At 48.0% G+C, this 27,885-nt stretch overlaps 1 protein-coding gene and 2 long non-coding RNA genes across 5 annotated transcripts in view; all 3 read left to right on the top strand.

Annotated features, from left to right (window-relative positions):
- Positions 1-27,885, top strand: part of LOC135393025 (uncharacterized) — a 175,791-nt gene that overhangs the window by 46,621 nt on the left and 101,285 nt on the right. The window lies entirely within an intron of this gene.
- On the top strand, positions 22,770-23,993 carry LOC135393024 (uncharacterized). Its single transcript, XR_010422386.1, has 4 exons — positions 22,770-22,863; positions 22,940-23,026; positions 23,329-23,389; positions 23,915-23,993. It is a non-coding gene; the product is annotated as an uncharacterized LOC135393024 (long non-coding RNA).
- Positions 25,017-26,214, top strand: LOC135393023 (uncharacterized). Its single transcript, XR_010422385.1, has 3 exons — positions 25,017-25,083; positions 25,716-25,826; positions 25,880-26,214. It is a non-coding gene; the product is annotated as an uncharacterized LOC135393023 (long non-coding RNA).

Raw genomic sequence — 27,885 nt, 5'->3', positions numbered from 1 at the left:
TTCCAGTTCTACGAGCTACAGAGAACTCGTCATGGTACGAAGTGGCTGTTCAGTGCACCTGGCCATTGTAAAAATGTCTGTGACGGGATCGGCGGTGTCGTCAAGCACACTGCTTCACTCCACAACCTTCGGTCGGCTCCATCAGAAGCTATCCAAACAGCAAACGATCTTGTCGTGAAATTACAGCCAAAACTTTTCTACCTTTCATGTGGGGGCTTTTCGAGAAGCAAAGAAGTCAAACGAGTGGTCAGTCGTACGCCCTGTTCCGAAGCTCCGCTCTTGGTACACATGGGCAAGAGAGGGTGACAATGTTGTCATCTATAAATAAGACTCTATATACTATTTACTAGCCTATTAGATAACTATCTTTTCTCTTACCTTTTTGTCTTGAAATGTCATGCATTAAACTTGTGTGCTCGTATCACTTTTCGGAAGTCATTTACTAGACACGCTAAAACAATTCGCGGGCTCTGTAGGAAGCAAATAAGCAGAATTTAATTTTGTAATGTGAGAGAAGAGTGTCAACACTGTGTTTGAAGAAAATATATGCCGATTTCGAGCTGTTCTTTATTTTTTTATAGCTGTTTTTTTTTTAGAAAAGCACAGCCGAAAAGAGAAGCATACTCTCCGTTCGCTTAGCCTTCCGCGGAGAGCGCGCGAGTATGCGAGATAAAAAAATTTCGCGCGCCCCCTCGGAGTCAAATAAGCAGACTTTTTATTTCACGTGGTAAGAGATGGATGTTTAAGCTACGTACACACAAAATATTAACAAATTTGAAGCTGGGGTTTTTGAGAAAAACGCTCCCCCAAAACCCGATTCTTTCGCAGGCCCTCTCGTTTAGAGCGCCGTACCAAAAATTGTAAATGACCACAACGTGACAAACCGCATACCACACGAAAGAGCAACAAATGAGCTTTCATGCAATATCAGTTTCATTGACGTCGGACTTGTGGCGGCTCTGTAATAACCCCGCAAATTTGCGCAACAAATGCAGTTCGGAGCGTTTTCGGGAATTGTTCCCGATATGTTTCGGTCATTTTCCACAACTTTTTTTTAGCTTAAGTGAGATGCATGCACCCCTTCTATGGTGACAAAAATTGCCGTCTGAGGGCGACGTCCGGTTCCAGAGATACAACGTCGCAAACTTGCAAAAAATTTAGCCCGGAAAAATGTGCGCTTTTTTTAACCCCCTCCAGAAGGAGAACGGGATATCGCACAGACCCGCGGTTCAGCTCGTTTCGCTTACTTTCGGCCAAAGAATAACATGTAATTTTCCCGAAAAAAAAATAAAAATGTGACCGGCGGGCATCTGTCGATTATAAATGAAACTACCCTACTGGCTTTTTATGACAAAGAAGCGAAGACGAAGCTTGTCGTTAACGCCAGCGGTACAGGACTAGGAGCAGTACTCCTGCAGGCAAAACGAACTGGGGAGTTCAGGCCAGTAATATACTTGAGCCGTGCTTTGAACGAAACGGAGAAGAAGTACTCCCAAACAGAAAAAGAGGCCTTGGCAGTGGTATGTGCAGTAGAAAGGTGCAGGCTCTACCTGTATGGTGTGGATTTCGAGTTGGTGACTGAAATCATACATAAGGACATAAGGCTCTGGAAATCATCTACGGACCAAAGTCCAGACCGTCGGCAAGGATAGAAAGATGGCTTTTGAGATTAATGACATTTACTTTGAAAGTGGTTTACCAACCGGGTAGGACGAACATTGCAGATACTTTGTCGAGACTGGTGCAGGAAAAACAAGAAAAGGACAAAGGTGTAGAAGAAATTCGGGAAGCAACGAAAGAGGATGCAGGGCTACAACATGTCATTGAAAACTTAAAGCGTGGCCACTGGGAGAAAATTGAAGATGACGACACGTACAAGATGGCGGCATATCAACTTAAAGAGAAAGATGGTGTGTTGCTGCGTGGAACAAGGATTGTTATCCCTAGTCAATTGCATCGGAAAGTTTCGGACATCGCCCATGAAACACATCAAGGAATAGTGAAAACAAAGGAAATGATGAGAACCAAAGTGTGGTGGCCCACCATGAGTAAGGATGTCGAAGGGATGATCCGGAACTGCCCATCTTGTCGGCTGGTGACTGTAGAATATCGACCACCACCCCTAATACCAACTCCGTTACCCACAGGACCATGGAAAGAACTGGCACTGGACATTTGTGGCCCTTTGCCATCCGGTGACTACGTCATGGTTTTGGTGGATTATTATTCGAGGTGGCCTGAAGCGGTCATGGTAAGAGGGACAACTACTAGTGTAATCATCAAGTGGTTGAAGGACATTTTTGCGAGGTTTGGCTACCCACGGTCTCTGAAGACGGACAATGGGCCGCAGTTCGTTTCAGAGGAATTCAGTGAATATCTCAACGAATGCAACATCAAACATAAAAGAACTGCCCCATATTAGCCACAGGCCAATGGAGAAGTGGAAAGGTTAAACAAATCTTTCTTAAAGGCAATGAAGATTGGACATGTCGCACAGCAGAGCCTTCACGGTGCGCTTGGAAATTTTCTTCAAGCATACCGCAGTACGCCGCATTGTGTGACAGGAGTGGCGCCAGCCGAAATCATGTTGGGGATACCAATGCGAACGAAGCTGCCAGATGTTAGAAAAATGGTGAGATGCAGGAACGTCAGAGAATCCGACAACAAAAGGAAGCAATATGAGAAAAGGTACGCTGACGTGAGGAGAAGAGCTATAGAGAAAGTCGAGGAAGTTGGAGATGAGGTGCTTCTTAGACGGATGTCAAAGCCACGCAAGCTGAGCACGGAGTATGAACCGCAAAAGTGGAAAGTGATTGAAAGACGAGGAACATTGGTAATCGTCCAAAATGCTGAAGGCGTAGTGCGGAAAAGAAACGCGACTCACGTGAAAAAATTTGCTAAAGAAAGGTGGAATAGTCACCGATCCCGACCAAGATACGGATTTATTTGCACCGTATGACGCCAATGGGAATGCGAGTACATCACACACAGGACACCAATCGGTAGGGGTCGAAGAGAGACAAGATAGAAGAGAAGGCCAGGAAAGTAGGCCGAGACGACAAGTTCGTCCACCGCGCCGGTTTCAAGACTATATTGTGTATTCTACAGCTGTCAGACAGTGCTGGAGACTGGACTGGAGATTGGACTGCACACAAGTGTGTGAAGTTTGGTGGTGGAGTTGGACATACTGAGTTTGTGTTAGTTGGGTAATACGATGAAAAAAAAAGGGGGGAAGAGTGTAGTGTGTGTGGTGACACCTAGTTGTTATTGTAACTGGTTAGGTATGAGCACGCCCTCTGTGTGCTCGCAAAAATAAACTACTTCTTTCACCATGGCATGGCAAGTGTGGATGAGCGTTCTTTGGGGTCTCGACGAGGATCATAAATGATCCAAGTAATCAGTGTTGAAGAAACACTACAAGGTTCAGATACAAAAGCAGGAAGCTTCATGAATCGATTGTGCAGCTGTCCTACTGCGCTTCCTCTGATATAGCCACGATTAACTACACAGCAGTATTGATAATCTAACTTGTGAATTACCACAGGTATCAAGATGCACGCTGAAGGCAGGGTCTGGCTTGCATCTGGTGCATGAAGAAATTATTGACACGTTAGTTGCAGTCCAGCTGCCACCAACAGGTGACAATGTGATGTTATAATTTGAGCATTCACCTGTATTCCACTTTTCATGGAAGCTCTCATGCAGACATCTTGGCACCACTCTTAAATCTGCCCTCAATATTACAACCTGGACTTTCAGGGTGGAAAACAAAGGTCGCCATTCCGATTAACTGCTATCTCCCAGTTCAAGCACTTGTGCTGTCCAAACACTGGTTCCTGTGTATGGGGTGGTACAAGTGTAGCGGCATCGCTATCGCTTGCATTCATCGCCATCTTCATCTACAGACATCTTCTCACGCGCCATAATAAACCATTCATTCCTTTACCGTGTTCACTGCTGGGCGGTCCTTCCTTACTTAGCGCTCCATAAACTGGTGATCCGAACCGAACATTCCCTGCATCAACAGGCCAACAAATTCCATCACATCGTCAGCAACCTGCCGCCAGAAATCGCGATGGAGGTCACGGATATTTTGTCTGCTCCGCCCACGCCCAACCCATACGATGTTCTTCGGAAGGCTGTCACGGACCGAATAATGGCCTCGGAGCGCGAGCGTTTGCGACTTCTCCAGAGGAGGCACAGTAAGCGAGTTTCGCCGCCGCGAAAATAGTGTCGCCGCTGTCATTTCCCGCCAAATTCCGGCTATTTACTTTCCATTGGCTCCGGTCCCCCACGTGACCTTTCTCGATCATGATTGGCTGAGGCTAATTTAACTGGTGGATTCTCCCGCGTTCGTTTCTCCGAGGCGCCGACCCGTCTGACCGTTGTGTAGCTGGCGTCTACGTAACGTATGTGAGCAGACGGTGATTTCGTTTCGTGGATTTCGAAGATGTTCGAGCCATGGTCGAACGCCTGAATGAAAGGTAAGCAGACAAACGTATGATGCATGTCAGTGATCAGACGTTTAATACTGTCGCCTAACTGTGTGCATGGAGGTACGCCTTACGCGTCCCGTATTACATCGCTTTCTGCCGGTTATCAGTCATGACCTGGTAGATGATTATGCATGGCGTTACTTGTTGCGTTTTGTTGCGCTATTTGAATGTGTCTGATGTTTAATACACTGGTGTGCATGAAAAGGAAAACAGCGTGCATCGCGTACGCCGGGATCCTCGAATTTTGTCATTAGGCGCGTGACGATAGCATGTCTTACATAGCGTATTCAGCAACGTTGCCTGTGCTCGGGTTTACCATATCATTAACAGGTTCCTTTTCTTTTTTCTTTCATTCAGACGCCGACAGCTGTTCGTTGCCTTGCGATCCGCGAGCATGTGGCCCCTGTCACCTGAAAATTCTACCGTTGTACTGGGATGAAGCGGATGGCTTCTGCGACTCATCACGTGCTATGTATGTGTGTAATAATATCTACTTTGTCCAAACCTAATAGGTTCCCTTAACGATTGTATAATATGATAGTCACACTTTCTGTTGCTCGGCACTATTTATTCTTTATTTATTCTGCAGTATTCTGTAATAATCGTGTAGATTTACTTGCATTCAAATGTTGCTTCTTGCTTATATGTTTACCGTGTCAATAAATTTGTACATGTGAATTCCTTGGTCTTCTGGATCTTCATTTTCTGCTTCTTGATAATATTAGCAGATGGCCTGACGAAGAGCTCGGAACAGGGGGGAGGGAGAGAGAATTCGAGTGAGAGGGTGTGGAGTGGGCACGCGGCGCACATGCGCAGTTCGATCAGCCAGCGCGCGCTTTTTGGCGCCGTTTTCCGGCTACTTTGTCGTGATTCGTTACGGATGATCACGTGGTCAAGGGGGGCGGTGGTTTTCGTGGCGAAACTGTGGAAGCTACAGCTGCACTCCACTGACTTCTCCTCTCGCCGAAGAACTTTGCGATCGGAAGCCTATGGACCTTTTCAGAAACACAGCGCCATCTAGTGCATCACGCACGAACTAGCGGCAGCCGCCATTGTAGGATATCATCGCCTCGTCGGTGAACCGACGTGCCTTGTTGGGCTGTGTTCTATTCGTTTTTTTTACGAGTTTTTCGAGAATGCCTTCTTATTGTTGCGTTCCACGTTGCAAACAGAAGGGTTATGTCAATGAATACGGAAAGAAGGTGAATATGGCTGTTTTGATTATGATATAGCAACAATAAAGAAAACTTTACGCTGTACCGTTCCATTTTGTGCACGATACAAGACCAACGTTTCTTCGCTTCATGTGTCGTTTCACAACTTTCCAAAGACGCCCGATGCTCGCAAGAGATGGGTAATTGCAATCAAACGCGACGAGGGCAAACTTTTTCGCATCACAAACTCGACGCAGGTGTGTTCAAGACACTTCGTAGACTCCGACTACGTCCCGAACGTCGCCAGTGGACACAAACTCCTGCACAGCTGGGCGGTGCCATCAGTGTTCGTCTTCAGTAAGCCAAAGCAACAAATGAAGCCTCCACGCCAAAGGGGAACACTCGAGTGTGAAGCTATGCAGCCCATCTCTGAAGAAAATAGTGAGGAGGCATTGCAGCCACTTAGAGACATTACAACTCACGAAGAAAACGTCCCACTTGAGGACATGCACGAGGAAGAACTCCATGCAGTGCTGGATGACCCCTTGGGTCTAAAGGCCGCACTGGACAAAATAACAAAACAGAATGATGAACTCAGAAAAGAACTGAAAGAAAAAACAGCGGAAATGTATAAACTCAAGGCACATCTCCAATTAGTGGAAATAAATGTAAAAAGCTTGAGGAGCAGCATACCGTGTTCAGCGTAAACAAGTTCAAAGACTGCGATGAAGACATCCGGTTTTATACTGGGCTCCCGTCTTATGAACACTTCAAAGCATTACATGCCTATGTGGACCCTGGAGAAGGTGGTGAAAACATTGTGCTTTGGCAGGGAAATGCTTCAAGCGGTGAAAATGTTGGCCGCCCACGCAAGCTTAGTACAGAAGACCAGCTGTTCCTTGTGCTTGTGAAACTCAAGGTTGGTTTCTTTCACAAACACCTTGTACATTTATTTAATGTGTCACTTGGAACTGTGTCAATAATTTTTTTTTCTTGGATCAACTTCCTGTATGTTCAGCTCTTACAGTTGCCACTATGGCAGCGACGCACCTTTTTAGACGACACCATGCTTCCTACATTCAAAGAAAAATATCCCACAACTAGAGTCATAATCGATGCAACAGAATTGAAATGCGAAGTTCCAAGCTCGTTCGTGACTCAATCAGAAACGTACTCCACCTACAAGTCAACGAACACGTTCAAAGGTTTAGTTGGTGTGGCACCAAATGGTCTATTAACTTTCGTGTCTGAACTGTTCATGGGATCACTGTCTGAGAGGGAATGTGTAGTTCGAAGTGGATTTCTGGAAATGCCGTTTGATACGCATGACTCAGTGATGGCAGATAAGGGGTTTAGGATTGCGGACTTACTGGAAGCAAAGAATGTGTCGTTAAACATCCCCCCATTTCTTACAAAAGGGCAGTTTTCTCCAGAAAAGAACCAAAAGACGCAGGACATTCCAGCCCTTCGCATCGAAAGACGAATTAAGAGGATAAAAACATGCAACATATTTGATCGTTGTATCCCTATGTCTCTGGCACCAGTAGCGAATCAGATATGGACCATTTGTGCAATTTTGAGTATTATGCAACCTGACACTATTAGGACAGCAGAGTAGGCATAGACCCCACTCGCACAGAAGCGACTGTTAATGTGTAAATACAATAGACAGGAATGCAGCATGTATGTATGTACATATTTATTACTCGGTACTGGCTATCACATGCAATGAAGAAAGAACTATGTCATATATTTACAAGGAAATGTATGCCGCACAGTATCTATAAGCTCTTTTGTAAATACGCAAGCATGATATTAAAATAAAATGATTTCAGCTGTTCCTGCAGTCTCCCACTGTTCACTTACAAACCTAATTCATTCAATTAAAATGAAGTTCCTTCCATATATGACGAAATCCCCCCATGGAAGCCCAAAAATTGCCATTTGACCCAATATCTGGTAATAGTAGGGGTGATCCCTCTTTAAAGTTACACTGTTCTCATCAACTAAGAAGCAGAATGACACATCCTTTAGTTGTGCCAACTCTTTCTCCGACAAACAGTATGGACACTTAATCTCTAAAACACCATGCGGAGGGTCTTCAGCAGGGTCAAAAACGATTCGATCTGGTGTGGCCCCAAGCCACGGTGTGGATGGATCCACATATAGTCCACATGGCATGACTGTAACGTTGTGACCTTTCTTATGGAGAACTTCTTCATATCGCTGTGCAGCAACCGGCTCGTTGGCGATACCGTACCTAAAAAGAAAACTCTTTCAACTTAACTATCAGAGCAACCTTCTGTACACAATCCAGATCTTATAAATTATTCATGTCAAGTATGTTTGGCGCTTTCGTCATTGTAATATTAAGAACATGCACTCTACTTCAACTTCAATTACACACATTTAACTTCAATGGGGTAGAGTATCGCCTCAGGCGATGAAATTCCCCATTCATCATCATAAAATAAAGTTGTTGTTGTTTAACATGCCTCCTACTGCAACAACAGCAACATTTACTACCTGATTCCACGCCAGCAAAGGTCGATGCAAAAGAATTTTGGCAGGATACGCTTCCAAGATTGTGTCCTTGTGTAATGCACGGTTTAACATACCTGACTGCTCGGACACGTGATAGGTCCTTCTTCATTGTGAAGGCTCTCAAGCCTTTGTCTGTCCATACTATTCTGTGCAGGACGATCCCGAAATTTGATGCAGTTAGACGCAGCCCACGTTCCCTCAGCCATGTTTCACTGTTATTCTGCTGACGTGTATTCTGCTCCAGCTTTCTTGCAGACTCTGAGGAAACCTGCAGTGCCTGCAATTTGTTCGAAAATGTGTATACATTTTTTTCTAGGCAAATTCACATTTTTCCTACCTTTATAATCTCATTCACCTGTAGGCTTGGTGGCACGGACTAGAGCCCTGCACGGGCCGACTTTTCCGGGCCCGACCCGGGCCCGGAGCTTCATATTTTTATGCGGCCCGACCCGGCCCGGCCCGGTGACCCAGTGACTAGAGCCCGGCCCGACCCGGAATCTAAGCAAATAGAGCCCGGCCCGGCCCGGTGACCCGGCGAGTAGATCCCGGCATAGTATTTCCAGCCGCGACGTACGCCTTTCTGGCGATCATCAAACAAATTTATCAGTAAATTTATAAGGAGAGAAGACAAACATACAAGTGATGGCGGTTTAACACCATAACCGCACCTGACCAAATTAAATCCAGAACGTACGCGGGCATGGGCGTTATCGTTACACTGTCAAGATTTTGCGGAGGTAGAGGATGCTGTCGACAAACTCCTTCTCCCAGTTCATACCCCTCTCACCAAGCTTTGCCAAGTGATTGTGAAATGCGTGAGGAGTGAGGAGCAGTGTAACGTGGCTTTCAGAATGTTCTAGAGTGTCGAATCATATGCCTAATGCAGTATCCTTTGCTTGTCTTTGCAAAATATGCACAGGAATGACGCACGCGCATGATGATATGAACTAATGCATCTCCATTGTGTGGAATTAGCTGCGTGGCCCGGTGGGGCTTGACTCTCGGAAACATATTTGTCGGCCCGGGCCCGGCAGGGCCGGCGGTGGTGGCGTATTTTAACGGCCCGGGCCCGCGCAGGGCTTTAGCACGGACCACACTGGGCTGTGCAAAAATGGAGTGTGTTCCTGCAGCAGCTTTTGGATTGTGCTATTGAGGACGGCTATATTTGGAGAAACAACTACACCATATCCATATGGAACCGTGGGCTGCTGGCACACCATCGTTGACAGAGCTGATGATAACCCAAACTTCGTCTTTTTAGAGTTCGAGTTGGAGGCTTGCATAAGTGCAGTTCCAAATCTGCTTCCCTCAGCTAGTTGGGAGAGGGCTTCTCCAAACTTTGCTGCAGCGTGCTGTTGTGCTTCAAAAGTTCTTGGATTTCGTCGGGTGTCATACAAGCGGCACAAAATTGGATTTTCTAAACCATTTTCACGAACGCTTCTCCAGTCCACAGCTTGGACAGATGTGCCCTTGATCTGTCGTCCTCGGGGCACTCCCCAACGTTGTGGCAAGTCTGTGACAGACACTTGACTAGGTGCTTCGCTGAAGCCCTTCTCTTGCAACAAAACGACAGTCCGAAGTAGCCCCAAAACGTGGTTGCACTACCCCAGACCAGCTGGACACTCGCATTTGCCGTCGACGACGTTTCCATTGACATGTAGAGCAGCTCGAACATTGTAAGGCTGTGCAGCCTTGTTTTTGCTTCGATAGCACTTGGCTTTCCGGTAGGAGATTCCTAAACTGAAGAAGAAGATACAAAGTATGCAAACGCAACCTCGAAACCAACGCAAGCCACGGAAATCCTTCCGTGTTAAATGAAGCAATGAATCAAGAACCCTAATTCTTTGCTAATTTCCGAAACTGACAGATATGAAAGATTATTTCAGCTTACAGTTCCTGCGAATAGTTTGCCTTTATCGATCCTGTGTCCACGTACGATTCCACCAAAAAATGGTAACTGCGCACCATGTGCCGCTCTGTCGATGACCTCTCTTCGTGATATGAACGTAAGCAGTCCATCGTCAGCGGCGGCAACCTAGAGAGATCGGTCTCCCAACCATTCCCTGGGAATGTTGTTATATCCCGAGAAAAGACGACAGGTTTTCGTGAAGCCCGTGCGTCCGTCCGTACTGTACGGTACACCGCGGCCGCCCGCGTATACCCTAGTATGGCGTCGCCGCATAGTTTCGGTTCATTGTTGCCGGACTTTCTGGAAGGGTCTGTAGAGGAGGTGGTGTTCCCCTACATGAGTCCTGACCGGCGATGATGGAATGTCCCAGCGGGCAGATGGACGTGGCCTCACGCTAGGACGGTGCCGGTAGAACTGCTGTGCCAGCGGCGTAGCGCGTGGCAGCCGAGGCACGTCGTCATCGTCGTCACCGGGCCGCCACATCACTCCCCCCCTCAGACGCGGAGCGGTGCATGCGGTTGAGATTCGCGTCGATACAACGAAGAGGAGAATGAATGACGGCTCGTAGATGGTGGACGGCTGGGTATACGGCTTGTGCTTGTGGCTGTTGATGCAGCAGCAGCGGGATGGCGGGAACAAGAGTGCTGCGATCCGGGTGGGTTCCAGTGATGAGATGTGAATGCCGATTAGTTGAGTGGTTGGGTGCTTGAGTGGTTGCTGATTGTGTTGATTGTCTGCTGAGTGCGTTGAGCCCTTGTTGACTGCGCAGAGTGCTTGCTGAGAGATTGCTGCCGAGCGTTGATTGTTGCTGAGTGATTGAGTTGTTGAGTGCTGATTGTTGCTGGGTGGGTGCGTTGCTGAATGGGCGACAGTACCGCGACCGGTACGACAGCGTGAATGCCGGTTGCCGCCAGAGAAGTGCCGGGGAGGTCCATCATGAAGCAGGTGGAGGCCGGAAAGTCAGCGTACTGTGGTCTCCTGCGGGTCCCCGGTGGAACAGTGGTCCCAGTGCGCCTTGCCTGCTAGAGGGTGGTTCGCTGCTGGTTTGCCGAAAAATTTAGGATGTTGCATGGCCGAATTACGCCGAACATGGTGTTCGTTGTTCGGGTCACCAAACGCAGTGCAAACTTTCCAGCGGTTCATCGACTCCATCATCAGAGGTCTTCCATTTGTGTTTGCCTACATTGACGACCTGCTGATCGCAAGTTCCACCCCGCAAGAGCATGCCGCCCATCTTCGCGCGCTCTTTACTCGCCTCACCGACTTCGGTATCGTCGTAAATGCCGCCAAGAGCGAATTCGGGGTGGAGAAACTGGAGTTCCTCGGTCACCTCATCACCAGCTCCGGCATTACCCCACTTCCCGCAAAGGTTCAAGCGGTCCAGGACTTCCCACAACCTTCGTCTGCACGCAAGCTTCGAGAATTCCTTGGGCTTGTTAACTTTTACAGGCGGTTCGTTCCTGACTGTGCAACAACTCTCACCCCTTTGGAATCGCTGCTTGCTACCACCGAAAGCCGTACCGCCCTACTCACCTGGACGCAAGTCGCTCTCAATGCCTTCGAGAAGATTAAACGTGACTTGGGTGGCCACTGCTACCCTTTTAGCCCATCCTATCCACGGCGCCCCGACCAGCCTACTGGTAGACGCTTCAGCGTCTGCCGTCGGCGCAGTCCTCCAGCAGCACGTCTCCGGCCAATGGCAACCACTCGCATTCTTCTCCCGCAAGCTGAAGGACAGGGAAGTGCGTTACAGCACATTTTCCCGCGAGCTCCTAGCAGTCTATCTCGCGGTGAAACATTTTCGCCATTTCCTTGAAGGCCGCATGTTCACCATCTTCACGGACCACAAGCCGCTCACCTATGCCTTCGTATCCTCCGGTAACAACTACGCCCCTCGGGAAGTTCGTCAGCTTTCTTACATCTCCGAGTTTTCAACTGACATCAGGCATCTTAGCGGCAAAGACAACACGGCAGCCGACGCCCCCAGCCGTGTTGACACTCTCTCTCAGGTCATGCACCCGCCGCTCGGTACCAGTTTCACACTGGACGCGTTGGCTGACCAGCAACGCACGGACGAGGAATTGACCAAGCTCCGTGCTGATGCACGATCTGGACTTCGCTTCCAAGACTTGCTCCTCCCCGGCGCGGCAACGGCCGTAGCTTGCGATGTGTCGCTTGGAACACCGCGCCCGTTTGTTCCAGTCGCCCTGCGTCGGCAAGTGTTTGACATGCTCCACACATTGTCTCATCCTGGAGTACGGGCCACACAGAAGCTCATCGCTGCCCGCTACATGTGGCCACGCATGCACGCCCGCATCAAGCAATGGGCGCGCTGCTGTCTCCAATGTCAACGAGCTAAAATTCATCGTCACACCTACGCGCACGTGGCCCCCTTCCTCCCGCCTGACTCACGGTTCGACAAGATCCACTTGGACATCGTCGGCCCCCTACCACCCTCTCAAGGTCAACGTTATCTCTTAACAGCCATCGACCGCTTCACCCGGTGGCCGGCGGCAACACCCATCCCGGACATCACCGCAGCCACAGTGGCGGCGGCGTTCGTGGCCACCTGGATTTCACGTTTCGGGGTACCCTCCACCATAACGAGAGACCGCGGAAGGCAATTCGAGTCATCTCTTTTTGCTGCCCTCGCCACTCTCCTCGGCGCGCAACGTATCCGCACGACCGCCTACCATCCGTCATCCAACGGCCTCGTGGAGCGATTCCACCGCCACCTCAAGGCCGCATTGAAGGCCCACGTCAACCCCACCGCCTGGACGGAAGCCTTGCCGGTGATACTCCTGGGACTCCGGTCCGTTTTCAAACCCGACTTGGGTTACACCTCGGCCCAACTGGTCTATGGAACGACCTTGCGGCTTCCAGGCGAATTCTTCGCACCACATCCCACCGGGACCATTCCCGATCCCACGGACTATGTCTCCCGCCTTCGCGATGTCTTCGCCGGGGTCCGTCCCGCACACACGCGCCTGGGCTCCGACACCAAGATGTACGTCCATCCGGACCTCTCCACGTGCACGCACGTCTTTGTGCGCGTCGACGCTGTTCGGAAACCCTTGCAGCCCCCATACAACGGTCCCTACCTCGTCAACGCTCGCTCTCCGAAGCATTTCACGATGCGCATCAACGCGAAAGCAGAGGAGATCTGCATCGACAGGCTCAAGCCGGCCTACACCGAGTCGCCGCCATCAACCGACGTCAACCTTCTGAAGAACGATAATTTTTCCCATGCCAGACTCCCTTTGCAACCCGCCAAGCGCAGTCTGCGGGTCTCATGGGCGCATAAACTGTGTCATCATCACTCATGGTATTCGCCCATTCGCTAAGGGGGGGCCAACTGTAGCACCATCGTCACCACGATCATCTTCACCTGGCGCGAGCTGCAGAGCCTTCCACCAGATCATGTCATTAAATCACTTCTCGTTAGCTCTCGCACCATGAAGGTTGTCTTGTCTCCTTCATATTGGTGACCCGGATGTAGAGGAGGTGGTGTTCCCCTACATGAGTCCTGACCGGCGATGATGGAATCTCCCAGCGGGCAGATGGACGTGGCCTCACGCTAGGACGGTGCCGGTAGGACTGCTGTGCCAGCGGCGTAGCGCGTGGCAGCCGAGGCACGTCGTCATCGTCGTCACCGGGCCGCCACAGGTCTATTGCTCCGTCACATGCACAGCCTTCTTGGTACGCGGCTCCAACCTTTGATCAATCGCTTCTCAATGAACTTTTCCTTAACCAGCTACCTCCGTAGACTCGTATGGTGCTCGCGGCCCTGCCCGACTTTTCCATCGAGGCCCTCGCTGATGTCGCAGACAGAATAACCAACGTATCGCTAGCCACTATTGCTCATATTCCGACTACGACTTCCTCTCCGTCTCCTCCTGCGCCTATCCCTGTGGTGCCAGAAGCTCCCCCTCGGGAAAGGATTATGTTACGCAGCTTCACGAGGAAGTTCAAGAGCCGCGTCACTTCATCGAAGAACGCCTCACATGCGGAGTTTCCCAAGATCCCCTCCCTCGCCCCCCGTCTGCTCAGCGAACTTTCCGCCCTCGATTTAGGAGCCCTCGCCACATACGCTTGCCATCCCCTAACTCGAGGCGCCCGTCCGACCTGCCCGCTGACTGCGCCAACTTCGGTGCCTCTGCACACAAGTGCACTCCGCCGTGCCAATGGCTGGGAAACGGCGCGGGGCGTCGTTAGCGGCGACAGGCGGCACCCCCAAGCCCTCACCCAGTCGCCTCTTCTACATGACCGACCGGAAGTCGGAACTCAAGATGCTTGTCGACACCCGTGCCGCAGTCAGCGTTCTTCCCGCAACAGCCGCCCAGCGTCATCAAAACCCAATCTGGTGCCTGATTGCGGTGAACAGGACAAAAATCTCTTACTATCGATCTTGGCCTCTGGCGGCAGTTCAAATGGCTCTTCACCATCGCCTCCGTCAGCCAGCCCATCCTCGGCGCGGACTTTTTGGAGCACTTTGGCCGCTAAGCAGACCTCGCTCGGCGCCGTCTCGTCGACTAGGCTACCTCCCTCGCGGTGCACGGGATTACTGCTCACTCGGCCCCCTTTTTCCAAACCAAGCCTCACTCCGCACTTGGGTCTCCTTATGCCGACCTCCTGAAGGATTTCCCGCCCCTCACGCAGCCCACCGACTGGTCCAAGCCCGTAAAGCACGATGTAGTGCATTGCATCATCACCTCCGACCAACCAGTCTCGTCTCGTTTCCGCCGTTTAGCTCCTGAGAAGCTAGTAATTGCCAAGGCAGAATTCTAGCACATGATGGACATCGGGATGGTGAGACCATCCTCGAGAAACTGGTTGTCACCACTGCATACGGTCCCCAAGAAGACCGGGGACTGGCGACCATATGGTGACTATCGCGCGCTCAACCTTTCCACGCTACCCGATCGCTACCCTCTGCCCAACATTCAAGACTTCGCCGTAAATCTCCAAGGTCTCCCCTCTTCTCCATGTAGACCTCACAAAGGCCTACCACTGAATTCCTATGGCTCCCGAAGAACAACAACAAGTTTATTTTCAGAAGGAGAGTGGGGAGGTTCATCGCCAGAGGCGATACTCTACCCCATTGTTGGTAGGGATGTGGGGTATAAAATACAGAGCCCCCTCACAATAACGATCGGAGTCCGATGGTGTCCAGAAATGTCAAAAGGGCTCCCGAAGACGTTCACAAGACAGCTGTGACAACCCCATTTGGGCTATTTGAGTTCGTTCGAATGCCCTTCTTACTCAAGAACGCAGCTCAAACATTTCAAGGATTTATTGATTCAGTCGTCACGGGCCTTCCGTTCGTGTTTGCATATATGGACGACCTCCTGGTTGCCAGCGAGAGCCCCGACCGACATCGCCTCCACCTGCGCCAGTTTTTTCGTTCGATTAGAAGAATACGGCATCATCATCGATGCACAAAAGTGCCAGTTCGGGGTAGATTCCTTGGAATTTCTGGGACACCTCCTTGACCGCCACGGCATCAAGCCGTTACCATCAAATATCAATGTAGTGCGAGACTTCCCCAGACCACCCACTCTTCGACAGCTCCGCCGCTACCTCGGCTTGGTAAACTTCTACCGGCGTTTTATTCCGCACTCTGCGTCTCTGCACGTCCCCCTTGAAGCCCTCCTCCGTACACCCCAGAAGGCCCCCTGATCTACTAGTGTCGCTTGGTCAGAAGACGCTGAGGAAGCTTTTCTTGCAGCCAAGGAAGCTATTGCAAACGCTGTTATGCTGGCCTACCCGCGCCATGATGCTCCTACGTCCCTGGCTGTGGACGCGTCAGGATCGGCTACCTGTGCCGTCCTTCAACATACATTACGTTAAAACATACATTACATTAAATACATTACATACATACATTAAACAGATTACATTACATTAAAACAGAACATTACATAGATACATTAAAAAGGCTACTTCCTCTCCTGACCTGTTTGTCGTGTCAGTCACAACAAGTTCTTCGACGATCAATGTCAGCCCACCGCCGCCTTTTCGATGAAGCTCACGCCCGTTCAACAACGATACAGTGCCTTTGGCCGCGAGCTCTTCGCAGCGTTCGCCGCCGTCATGCACTTTGGCTATTTCCTGGAGGGTCGCCCATTCATACTGTTCAGACCACAAGCCCTTGGTCCACGCATTCCGGGCTGCTGGCCACTCGCCACTCGCCACTCACCACTCGCTACGCGAGATCCGCCAGCTTTCTTTCCTCGCGGAGTTCGAGGCAACCTTCGAGCACATCAGCGGGAAAAACATTCCTGCGGACACATTCAGCCGTATCTCCGCATTTCCACCAGACATATTTGCGTTGCGCACGAGCAGCACCACGACGGCGACCTCAAGTCACTCCGCACGTCTCATCAAACCTCGCTGCAACTGACAGAAGTATATCTCCCCGGCACCAGTTCCACGATTGTATGCGACGTGACAACCGGTTCCCCCAAGGCCTTACCTTCCACCAAGTCTTCGCCATCTCGCCTTTCGCGCTTTACACGATGTCTCCCACCCCGGAATCCGCGCTACCAGGCGCCCCTGACCTGACCACCGTGGTCATTCATGTATTATGCTACACAACTCATCCCTTGTGTGTTTGAAACTGATGAGGTTGTACCCCCTTTTTATTTTATTAGATATGTTTGTATTTTTATTTGTGTGTTTGTACCAACCCTAGCTCTTCTTGCTCTCTACCTTACAACATATGTTACATATTCCTTCTTTTTTTTGTAACTTGATGTTACACCTAAATAAGTGCAGCCTTCTGCGTGAAAGTCTCGTCTCATTAAAATTTAGATGCTCTCATGCAACTCTGTTATGCAAAATCATTATAAAGTAAACATGAGTATGCATTTCTTGTCATTAATTTTTTTTCCGCAGTGGTGAGTAACCCTAAGGACACATATAAGAGAGGGAATATCTTTGGGATGACGACCCCTCATCACCTCATGAGGATTCAGTGGTTGATGAGTCGTTCATGTTCTCAGGCACATTGGAACTTCAACAAATAATTCATGAAAAAGAGAGTCAGTACTAGCACCAGGAATTGAACATGGACCCTCCTGCTACCAGTCAGGAATATTACATACCAGGAACTCATTGACTTCTCGTGAATTACTTGTTGACTTTGTCCCAAGGTGGAGCTCGCCACAGCTCATTTGCCTACCTGTTAATGTTGTGGCTTGTGTTGTGTATTTCTGTTTGTGTGTTCCAGACTCAGAACAGCTACTTTGGATTAGGTCAGGTACATTTCGTTTAGACACGGCAAAACAGGAAGTGGTGTTTCTCAACGTAACTTAGCAGTGGCCTTCCTGCACTGCTGCTGCGGCCATGAAGCGTGAATGGAAAGCCACTAATTCTATTCACTTTTATTCTGTGCTATGTAATCGTGTTCAAGTCCTGTCAAAGGAGCGTGTAATGTCACGCAATGTAGTAATATGGTTCAGTAATTTCTTAAAGTGGGAGGAATGGCAACATATAAATGCAGGAAGGAAACTGCCACGTTATGACAAGTGTTTATGTATTGCACATTTAACTACACATATTCTTAGCTTTCACCAGCGTACCATGCAAGCCATGTTGTATTAATTTGGAACATGTTCATTGTCGTAGCCAGAGCAGCTGTGTGTGTTTGTCTTTTGCACCATGCCCCTTGGTTTTCCTCCCTGAGGCTACACATGTTAGGGATAGGCTTTAGAACCGGTAGTTCCAGCTAAGTGAGAATTGCTTTTGAGGGGATTATCACGCTGGCAGATGAAACATATACGGTTTAAATTATTTGGTGGACAGAAATTGCGTAGCTTGGCACAAAAACTACTACAACGAAGTAAGAGTGGTTTCAAATCTAGCTTTCTTGTGTTACTGACGTTGTCACACAAGATGTAGTATCCATTATGATCCTTTATGTGGGGGGGTACGTACAGTGCAATCAACAGATGCTATTTATAAATCTGTGTTTCCTACTGTGTTGAAATGAGCTGTACCTGAGAGCCATAGTGAAACGCAGACTTTTGATGCCCTCGAGAAACTCGGCAACATATTGTATGGGCTCTGGATGCTCCCTAAATCTCCAGAACACAGAGATCACGGCTGTGTTGAAACAACAAGTGGTTAGAGAAATCCAAGACAGATGCATGTGTAAGCAGCTCGCTGTTGGAGTTACTTCTGTCCGAGATACATTTTATCAAAGTTTACGCATGGGCGCACTCAGCGAGATACTACGGCTGCCTGGGAAATAGAATGAGCAGAGGGGGAAGATATATAACCCGTTCTCTTGTCTGTGATTCTGTTGATTAAATTGTCATTTGTTTAGCAGCATGTGTGTGTATTCGTGCACCCACTGATTTAATTTCTCGGACCTATGGTATGCCCTAGCTCTTCAAACCCCCGGAACAACATTCCTAAGTGGCAATATGTGCTCTGGCGGTGGCGGTCTGCATGGTGTAGAACCTCATGGCTTCTGGAGCTTTTCTGTGCATGTTTTCGTGCTACGGCGTTCATTAAAAACAAAATCCAGATTATAGACGTGAAATGCAGTAGTTTGTAGCGTGCTACACGACGCAGCATGATATGGGAGTGTGTGTTTCAAAGAAAGCTTCTGGAAAATGCACAGAATCGAACAAAAAGTCGCTGAAACAAAAAGCTGAAACCGTAGTGACATGCAGTAGCTCAGATATGAAGCACATTTTGACAAAACTTTATTTTTTGCGTAAAGCTATCAAAACACTGCAAAAGTGACCAACGTATGCACTCTGTACAAATCCATTCCAGTACAAAGTTCATTCAGGTACAAATTCATTGGTTTGCACTGCGCCTCTGGTGCTGTCCTCAAATTAGTAGCAGTATCAAAACAGCATCAAATCACACAACTGTTATTTACATGGCTTTCAGAAGCGTGAGCATCGATCATCGAGGTGGGGATCGCTTACAAGAAACCACACGAAACAGTAACCCATTACAACACAAACTTGATTCAGCACTTACTTGTCTTTGAAAGCGTACCGTTGATCACCAACACACACGCCGTAATCAACAAAGCTCATGGGGCACGTATCCGCAATGTCCAACCAACGAATAACGACGACCAAACATTTTACTTAAGCAGTCATCTCCTCGGCGATGGTGTTCTTCTGTCTTTTCGTAGGCTAGGGGACTCGTGATTTCCCGTCCAGTTTGCCTTTCTTGATCCAACGTCGGGGAGAAAGAGTTCCATTACCAGCACGCGACGACTCAATCCATTGCCTGCCGCTTCGTACGGGCTCTGGAAGAAATACTATTTCAAAATACATTGCAAGAACTGCATGGCGGTTAGTAACTGTCACACCGCATTGCGTCTTGCTATCTCCGTATCAGCGCTCACAGTGCCTGCGAGAAGAGGTAAAAGCAGAAAAAAGAACGGGAATGCCTTTCATTCAAAAAGCATACCCGATACATACTTACCTGAAAAATGGCTGAAATCCTGTAAACGGTACCCGGGAATAGCTTCTGATTCGGAACTAGCATCCAAGACAACCGCGAACTTCGACGTTCCACAACCGACAGATTAAGCAGATTAAACCGCCGGCGACCGGCCTGAAACGCTTTCACGCACATGCGGTACAATGTTGCACAGATTGCAAAAACAATAGCTAGAAGTAAGAGCTTCAGTATGAAGTTACAACAACACCTGTACCATGAAGGAATTGCCCACCAACATTTGAAATCACGCAGACTTTTTGCAACGCGAACGAGGTGGCTCTCAGCGCGAAAACCTCGTGTACACTGTACAGACAGATCAGTGGTACAGACTTGCAAAAAGGAGAAGGTCACGTGGTGCAGAAATCACGTGGGCTGCTGCGCTAGTCGAAAGAGAGGAGGAGAGGGTAAACCTGAGAGGAGAGGCGGGGGAGGCACGAAGTCAGAGAGGAGTTCGAATTTTTTCTTCTGTTCTGTCGAAGCTCGGAAGCTCGCTCGGAGTCTCGGACTCTAGGAGGAAAGCTTGCTGGTTGTGAGCGGTTAAAGGGACAGTCGCATCGACCACAGATCGATTCCGAAACCACAGTGAAATGAGATTCCCCGTCCTTTACTGACCATGACTCCGAAAGTCCCATTCCGAAAGACGGAATACTTTTTGCATAATTCGTGTGTAAGCGGCGTTACAGCAGACGACGGATGCGGTCGTCAAGCGGAACTCCCTGCTGAGAACCTTTAGCAACGTCACAAGGAATCTGACCAATAAGAACGCGGCGAGCCAGAGGAGTCCCCGCGGCTTGTAGCAGGCCCCCACAGCTCCCCCTCTTCGCGGCTCTAAAAAAATGTTTGCACGTCATAAACACGTGGTATTACTCCGTCAGGCATCATAGCTGATGCCCATTGGCCGAAGGACATTGCGCTCTCCGCTATTGGTTGGCAAAGTTTCAAAAGAGCATTCTTTCTGCCTCTCTGGCGGGCAGTTTCGAGAAGGGAAGGGAGAGAAGTGGCAGCGGCGTCTCGCGTCTCAACGATGTCAGTTGACACCACGGTATGATGGCATTGTTCAAAGAGAAGTCCCAGATTTGTTCGTGTGTCTAATTGACTCAGCGCGTGTTGTGATGTTTCCCGACACAAGTATCTTACGTACGAACAGTCTCTCGAGTTCAGAACTGGAATGCAGTGGTGAGCTCACGCCTGAGGAACACTTGTGAGCGCCGTCGCATTTTCAAATGCAGTCACAACGGAGACAGGATTCGGTGTCCGTGTGACAAGCATTGCCCGCTTCGTTGAAACCTTCGCACTGCAACCAACGAAAGGAGATCATCACCGTGAAATCGCGTGCACTCGTGTGAGCGTCGCTCACTTCTGGGAGTAGAGTGTGTGTATGTTTTTCGAGTTCGAACTTGGTCAACGAACGCAACGATTTGGACTGTGTAGGCACAGTGAATATTTGTGTCAGACTATTGAATCAGTACGATGTTTCAAATAAATGTTTATTTTGTCAAAAATTTGCCTAGTTGTTCTGGAATACAGAATAACAAGCGTCGTGCATGAAAACCAGTAAAAGTAAAAGCCGATGGTAGCCAGTACTGGCCAGTACCGGGCCGAAAGGCGAGCCAAACTGAGAGACTCCTGATTGGCCGAAAGGTAGGCATCATAGTTCATTTTCATTGGTTGCATGTCCAGTGTTGCCTGAATTAGCTCAAACTATGGGCTCTATGGGGAGCTGTGGGAGCCTGCTTGTAGCTTGCATGAGCAAGGTCAGGGAGACGAAGGCGAAGGCACATACGGAGATGGCGGACTCGGAACGCGGAAGTGGCGAATCGTGCTGTTCAAATGCCTTTAGTAATAGCTCCCGTGACGAATATACATGTTTGATGACGGCCCATATTCGACGGATCCGCTTCTTCTGCAAGTAGCTGGTGATGTACGTGCCGCAGCTGCGTTAGCGCAACAGAACGAGCTGTGAGTTGAGCCACTGCTTTACGTACGTTCATGATCGGAGTGCTCAGTACTTAAAGGGGCCGTAAACAGGTGTGCAAGGTGCGCATTTCTCTGCGTCATATTATTCAAACTTGTACAGTGAAAGCTCCTTGTAATTACTAGCGCTCAAATTCAAAAGGCACTTGAATACGGATGAAATATTCACTGCACTCTTTCGCTTGTTAGCTCCGCACTGTGCTCTAACTTTACGTCATTTTGACGTAGCACTTTTCTCACCAATTACAATCAAGAAATCAACGTATGATTTTATTTCGCTTGCGGAAATTGATTAGATGATCGTGAGTCTTATTCCATTCAAAGTCTGACCAGTTACAGACTCAAACTGGAAAAGAAATGCGTTCAATTTGGATATCACACGCGCACTACGTTTTCCGCGCAACAGCACGCAGCACAGCGCGAGCCGACGCCACAGTTGCGGAATCTCACGTGCGCGTTGTGGAGTTGTGAGTTCTAGTTTGCTTTCGCTTCATGCTCGTTCTGCTCTAAGTTCCTCTGTGGTGTCTTGTCTTGTTTGTTTTCGTGTAAACATATAAATTTCAAAGTTAATTGCAAGTAATACTTGTATATAGCTGTTTTTCTGTAGTTAGCATTTGCCAAATATGCCTCCAGTGTGCATAGTCGCAACGTGCCCCCACCGACGCGTAAAGAATCAACCGCCGAAGCTGAGATTTCACAGTGTGCCGAATGACGAACCTCGTAGGTCGTCATGGTTAGAACTTACTGGACAGCAGAATGTGTCTGTGGAGAACCTGCCAAAGACAATGTTTGTATGCGAGGACCACTTCGATGCGAAAGCGTACCGCATGGCCATAATGGGACCTGTCAGCAAAAAACTTCGCGATGATGCTGTCCCATCACTACAACTGCCCAAGGATGCCGACGACGGTCCATCGAAACGCCGTGTTGTTTTGGTAAGTCCTGTTTATAATGAGTACCGTTCATTCTAGAAATCAGGTGCTTCAGAAAATATCGCCTGCCTACAACTCAGTTTCGCATATCCCTGTCAAAACATGTGCTGTAATTCTACTGCACGGTAGCTGTACATCATCTCAATGCTGGATTCCAGCTAGCTGTAGTTTTGGTGCACACTGCTGGAAATAGCAGGGCAAACCAAGCAGCAGCAGCATATCACTTTTCTAACATGACCGCGTGAGGGTGCGTTGAAATTACTGTTTCGTGAGAACCATATGGTAATCTCGTTTCTTCCATTATCCAGGCCCCAAAACAAGTGCAACTCGGCCAACATTCACCACTGTTGCGGCATCCACCCGTGTGTTCTCTGCAAACAGTAAGACAGCTTCTTTCACTGAATTTCAGTAAATCACATAAATCACATAATAATAAATCACATTATTCTTTTTCAGCCTCCTCAAATGCCAGCAAGTCCAGTGCTGCAAGAGAACGCCATCCCATCATCACCACGCATGTTTGTGGTGGTCCCACGTAAATTGGTGAGCTTTGGCATTTGAATATGCTCACATATGCATCATAGACATTGGGAAATTTTTGTAAACACGTTAATTTCAGCTTTGAGTGAACTAGTACAGCCCTACAATTAAAGCCGCTAGTCGGTGTAAGGTTAACCAGAAAAAAGGGTACCAGCATCCTGTAATGCAATTATTGTGACACAGCTGAAAATAATGTGCTTCAAGATGTTGTGGCAGCACATGCCTGTGACAGAACACATTTGAAAGCTAAAAAAATTGAAATATATTGTTAAAGAAATAAAATATCACCTCATGTGTTTTTACAGGAGTATCGTTCACCTACAAGCATGACAAAAACAAAACCAGTTGTGGTGCACCGATCAACATGTAAGTACAACTCAAGCATGTTACGTAGCAAACTCCAAAGTGGGAACTGTAGGAAACAGGTCTTCTTTGGAAAAGCTTCAGGGAGTTTGGGATTCAGACAGAAGCAATACACACAACAGAACAAGATTCATACGAGCGGAAAAACCTATATTGCAAAAACAAGAGGTCAGAGGAAACGTGGAGGGAGAATTGAATACTGTAAGCAGAAAGTCAGAGACGTTGACAACATGGCCATAACATCTCACAATTTATGACAACATTGCCAATGTCTCCTGGCTGTTGCCAAGAGTATGTTCATTGCTCCCCTTGCATTTTCCTTGATCCTTTGGTTTTGTATAATAAAGAACCTTTTGCTAATGTGAGCCTTGTTCTTGTTCTGTTGTGTGCACTTGAAATTGTTGTCATGTATTTTTCACGTTCCTGCATCTCAGATGTTTGTGATCACCAACTTGTCTGCTTCCATGTCATTCTTTTCAATATAATAAGCATGCAGCCATTTCACTAGATCTCCACCTGAAATTGCAGATACACAGACAGACGTAGCTGCGAAAGCACTGCAGGAACGGGGTTGTCAGACAGAGCCATGGGAACTGCCAGTTGAAAGAAACGCAACTGTCAACACGAGCTGCACAACAGCCCCGACTCCCGCAAACTCAAACACAGGAAGCCAGCCTGCTGAAACTGATGATGATGACGATGAAGATGACGACGACTAAAGTCCGTCACAGGAAGAGAGTAGTAGTGGGTGAGTTTTAGTCTATAAGCCGTAGACGCTAGTACGGAGTACAAGTTGGAGTGCAAGTAAAAAAGTGTGACATGATGTATATTTTGTATCGTCATGTGCTCCCTTGTTTGTTCCTAGTGAGGAAGATGTTCCCCCGCCACTTACGCTTCAGAATGAAAGAAAGTTTTTGGTGTTTGAGAAGTGCCTCCTGGAGTTATTCCAAAACTGCCGGAAATGCTTATCCCGTTGCTCTGCCGAGGTAACAGCTACAGGCACAATGATAAGTGTGAAAACCCGGTGCCACGATGGACATGAGCTGACATGGGAGAGTCAACCTGTGGTCAATGGAAGGCCAGCCGGAAACCTTCTGCTGTCAGGTTCCATATTCTTCTCTGGAGCAAATGCAGCACCAACTCTGCGAATGCTGAATCACATAAACGTGCAAACGTTCAGCCTCACAACATTTTACAGATACCAAAGCTGCTTTCTTGTTCCAGCCGTAGAGAAGGTTAGTAAGAAATCTTTATCACTTTTACGCCCATATGCACTGCAAATATGCTTTTTTACAGGTCTGGTCATTGGAGCAGAGGCAACTTCTAGACCAGCTTGATGACCAGGCAGTAGATGTATCGGCAGATGGCAGGTGTGACTCTCCTGGGTTCTGTGCAAAATATATGACATATAGTATCCATGTGGATCAACTGAACAAAATAATTCATTCCGTCCAAGTTCAACTGGCAGAGGTACGTGTATAAATTGTCTTTCCAACTTATTAGACTCCAGCAGGTTGGAAGGTATAGATATAACCATCGAGATCTTTGTTTGGAATGTATGCTTTGGTGAAGCATGAACATGGGCATCATACTTTTTCTTTTTCACCACTTTCACATGCAGAACGAGAGGGTGACAGCAAGTGTCAACGTGGAAAAAGAGGCGCTCATCAGGAGTATTCAGTTTCTAAAGGAGCGAGGTGAATGCTTTGAATGTTCATTTGCATACATTGCGTGCAGTTTACGTTTTCCTTATGTGTTGATGTCGTATGAATGCAATAGTGTACAGGTCTCCTGGAAGCATGTGTGACGATATCAACTCTGCCGGTCAATGAGCAGGTTAATTCTCAGGAGCTTATACGAGCTCTCACTCTATCTATACTTCCATTCTGTATGGCTTTGTTGTAGCACGCAATGAGATCAGAGCATCAGAGCTGAGAGGCAGCAAACGAAAAGAAACCAATGTAATGCTTGCGAGTAAAACCCCACGGTACCAGTGTTCCAAGGAGCTCATTCTGTCGCAAATACTGTGTCCGGTTGTCATTCACTGTGCACATAATCTCAATTGCTCTCACATTTCACGTACGCCAGAATGTTGAATTATGCTAAACTTTATTTTCCATTCCCAAGCCATTTCTTACTGGCTTCTACCTGTCGGCGCCTGCTAAAATGAATACTTTTCGATATAAATACTGCATATTTCCCTGCATGTTTCTGAGTTTTTGTTGCATAAATGCCTACATGTTTTATCAATTTTTAGTGCATTTAAATCTGTGGTGTAGTGATTACCTACAGTGTGAATTTCTTGCTTATGCTTTGTTTGTTCGAGCAGGCATAAAGCTGAACTCCATAACAACAGACCGTCACCCTGCCATAAGAAAGTACCTTGAGAAGGAAGAACCAGCGATAAGGCTCTTTTTCGACATTTGGCATATCTCAAAAAGTTAGTTGAATCACGTTGTGCGGTATGATGTCCTTCACAGTGCATTGTTTCAGGTGTGAAAAAAAAAAGCTGACCGCGATCAGCAAAAGCGCCAACTGCCACAGCCTAGAGAGGTGGATCCAGGCAACGTCTAACCACCTGTACTGGTGTGCAAAAGCCAGTGGAGGAGATGCTCGGCTGACAACAGATGCATGGCTAAGCATCCAGAATCATGTTGTGGATATTCACAGTCACCATAATGGATCCTACCCACGCTGCCTTCATGGTCCAATCACAGATGGAGACTGGCTTGACTCCGGTAAGAAAAAAAAAAGCAGTATTGCTTTTTATGTTTTGGTTTCTTGTTATACTGCAATGGTAGATGTTTAATCATAATACAATATGTAATAATTGCTGCAGATTCTTTGGCTTACAAAAAATTCAAAGAAGTGACTGGGAACCCACGGCTTCTCAAAGATGTTGCCCAGATGTCTGCCAACACTCAAACTTATGCCCTTGAAAGCTTCCACAGCCTCCTGATCAGGTTCGCGCCAAAATCTGTGGCGTTTTCTCCCGAGGGCATGCTTGGCAGGTGAGTCATTTGGCATCTATTATTTCATAGGAGAAGAAAGTGACCAGCATCAAATTCTAACAGGACTAGACTGGCTGCTCTGCATTATAATGAAAATGCCCAACGCAGCCAAGCGGAGACACTACGTGGGGACGTACGTTGGAAGATAAAGAACTCCAAAGCGAAGCAGGGACACCAAGTGGCTTGTCCTGTCAAGACTGCCCCTACATTTGGTACACACATTGTTTTACATTGACGTTCAGATTCTCTAATATGTCATTTGTCCTCTCCTTTTCCTTCAGCCTACAGTGCAAAGCTGCTTGCTGAAGCAGAAGTGCAGTGCAGGTCGCATGCGTCATTTCAGGAGGCAAGCAAGCAAAAGCAGACACGGAGCTTCCCAGCGCCGATGAGCCACTCGAGGCAACAACTGTCTAAAGAAGTCATCGTGGCTGCCAGGGTGTCAAGACTAGGCACCTGATAGAGGCACCTGGTCATGATCACATTGCATATCTGCCGCTTTCAAGCTTGTTGTCTGTTTAAGGCCCAGATTTGTAGGTGAGTTATGCTTATGTAAAGTAATTGTGGTAATCACTTTTCTGTAATTAGGGCTATCTTGCTTTCTGTTGCAGCTGTAGTGCAGAGGATATGTCATTTTTGTCATATTTTTGTTTCAGTGTTGTTACAACAACGAAGAACAGCTGAGGGTGGCTATAAAAGCAGACATAACCAATACACAGGCCTCAGAGACAGACTTGGGGGGGCTTGCTTGGAGATGACGGCGCGTTGCACAATGGTAAAATAGAGGAAGTCGTGGAACAGGAGATGGAGTGAGATGCAGTTCCCTTTGCTCTCTGGTACTGACTGGCGACTGCAGAAAACACATGATCATTCCTCAGCTAGCCTTCATTGGGGAGCTTACTGTACCGGGTTACCATCAGGGTACATGGTATGTCAGATACTGCACAAAATAGACCTCTACTCAAGAAACGTCCTGACGTAGGTAGACAGATTGAAACCGAAACAAATTGGAGGGCTGGGTTCTACGAATGGGCATTTGCTACTGAAAGAAAGTAGGACTGAAGCTTGCGTCCCTTTCTCGGACCATCATAACACCCTTAAGACCATGGCTTTCAGGTGCATCCATGTTCGCCGCTAGCTCTGAGCGTAGCTGTAGCGCTGTCGAACACTAGGATGTCATTTGTTTACAAGCAGGGAGGTCTGTTGTTTTCTGTATGTTTTATGGTTATACAAATACCATAGTTCAGCATTCGAAATGCACGAAAGTGCGTATCAGGTGCTTTAGTACTTATATTGATAAACAGTGCATGGTTTCGCATAAGTCAGCCATTCGATGATATTTGTTGGGAGCTACCATATACATCATCCTCAGAAGTGCCCTGAGACCATTGATCACGTACATATGGAATAAGCTGCAAACTGTTACGCAGAGGGTGCTTGCACAGTCACTGTCAACATGCTCCCATTACATGAGACCGCTTCCTCTTCTGC

The sequence above is a fragment of the Ornithodoros turicata genome, chromosome 4 (assembly GCF_037126465.1).
Source record: "Ornithodoros turicata isolate Travis chromosome 4, ASM3712646v1, whole genome shotgun sequence".
NCBI lineage: Eukaryota > Metazoa > Arthropoda > Arachnida > Ixodida > Argasidae > Ornithodoros > Ornithodoros turicata.
Note: the sequence above shows the minus strand (reverse complement) of the source record. Positions and strands in the feature narration are given on the sequence as shown.